Source organism: Cyprinodon variegatus, unplaced genomic scaffold (genome assembly GCF_000732505.1).
Source record: "Cyprinodon variegatus isolate N-32 unplaced genomic scaffold, C_variegatus-1.0 Scaffold415, whole genome shotgun sequence".
NCBI lineage: Eukaryota > Metazoa > Chordata > Actinopteri > Cyprinodontiformes > Cyprinodontidae > Cyprinodon > Cyprinodon variegatus.
In genome coordinates this window covers 417,338-419,160 of record NW_015150868.1, presented here as the reverse complement: position 1 = coordinate 419,160, position 1,823 = coordinate 417,338, and the positions used below count along the sequence as shown (strand labels likewise).

The window sequence follows — 1,823 nt, the reverse complement described above, 5'->3', positions numbered from 1 at the left end:
TTAACTGAACTGAATTATTGAATTATATTTATATCATTGATAGTTATCTTAGCCGACACGATTCCTCCACATACATTCCAACAGGACATTTCTATTTACTATAGATCTGTCATGTGCTGTTTTTATTGCTCTTTACAAACAAAAGTTAGTTTCTGTCCAGCTACTATCCCACAGCCTGGTAAAAAAAAAAAACCTGTCCAAGAACCCCCAAGAAATTAAGCCTTTTACATTTAGACATCTTTTAAAGTCTATTATTTGTGATGTTTCTCGTTGTGTTCAAATGAAGGTATCTTGCAGTCTCACACCGGGGCGCTGCCCATCAGTCTGTGTGGGAGAAAATATGCCATAGTCAGCCTGGCTTCCAGAGCTCTGAACTTTGCCTGTTATGACAAAGTGGCCCTGGGGCTCCAAAGGTCTGGGAATGTCCGAGGGAGCGGAGGGTCTAGCCGTCTGGTGAGGTCAAGGGGGGCCAGAGAGGCGGGGGCAGGTAGGTGGATGGCGCGGGGGAGGTAAGGTAGGAATCGGGCAGGGGGTGACTGCGGGTCAGCCTCTGGCTTCAGAGCCAGTGGACCTCATCGGTCAGAAAAACTTGTCCCCTGGTTGAACCCTTTCAGTTTAGCTTCCTGCTGTCGCTGCAAGATCTCAGTTTCTTTTTTTGTTATTGTTACTTTTCGTTTGTTTGTTTACCCCCCCCCCTAAAAAAAAAAAAAAAAAACTTGACCACTAAACTGTTTCGCTGAAATTTCTGCATCCTTTCCATGAAAAGCGTCACGTGACGGCCTATAAGCTCCAGCTCAGATCCGCTGTGCTTTGATTCCTGTAAGATTGATCTGTGAAGAGGTCAGGCAGCAGTGAGTGCGCTTCCTGAGGCTGCTGCTGCTGCTGCTGCTGCACGGATCAGCAGATAAACGGAAGACCTGGAAGCGCCCGGCAGCCAATTCATTTACAAAGACCTGCGAAATTATTTGTTTCCCAGCTAAATTGGATCTGAAGCGCAGCAGTGCGAGTTTCCATTAACCAGAGCTCACTGCGTTCTTTTAATTTTTCTTTTCCAAGACCCCGCCTCCCCTGCAACCCCCTTACCGCCTGAACTATTTTTCATGTTCTGGCATCTGTGACCTGTTTGCACCCAGAAAAAAAAAAAAAAAAAAACTAAACTAAAGAACAATGCCTAAAACCTAAAACTATGAGGAAAGGGATCCAAATGAGCTTTAGTTTATTTTGTGGAGAGTTTATCTCAACAGCATCTTAGGCGCATAAATCCAAGATGGGTGTGAGAAAAAAAGAACCTTTTTGGACACAAAAAACAGATAAATGCGCAGCAGCAAATGGGAAAGATTTAAGCTAAAGCAGATCCACATTTTAAAGATATAACCCTTCACAGCACAAAAACACCCCCAGATACATAAACTCACACACTTCATTCAACATACCACACACAGGAATTAATGCACTTTGTTGCTTTAGAGTAATAAAACTGTAGCATCCATGCAAGAGAAACCAAAACCCTGACTAAAGCCTGAGGTCTCCTACCTTTGTCGCAGCTTCCAGGAGCTTGGAGGCCATCTTTTCTTCTCCTCCTTGTCTTGCACTGTGACGGCTTCTGACTGCTGGCCTGGAGTTTCTCTCCTGAGCTCTTGTTCTCATCATTAACAAACACAAAAACTTTTCTTCTTTTTATGGGCTGATTTGTGGGATTTAAAAATAGCCGGTTGATGACCACTGAGGGGAGGTTTGTGTGTGTGTGGATATCTATGTGTGTTAGTCTGTATTTTAAGAGGAGGAAGTTTGAAAGGCGGGGGTAGTGGTGGTGGTGGGGGGTG

The 1,823-nt window shown here is 44.4% G+C and overlaps 1 protein-coding gene across 1 annotated transcript in view; it reads right to left on the bottom strand.

Annotated features, from left to right (window-relative positions):
* The window catches only part of LOC107093236 (homeobox protein Hox-B3a), a 41,626-nt gene extending 39,823 nt beyond the window's left edge, over positions 1-1,803 (bottom strand). The window contains exon 1 of the mRNA XM_015388165.1: positions 1,534-1,803. The gene's annotated coding sequence lies outside the window, so the exon portion shown is untranslated. The remainder of the gene's footprint in view (positions 1-1,533) is intronic.
* Positions 1,804-1,823: the final 20 nt, after the last annotated feature.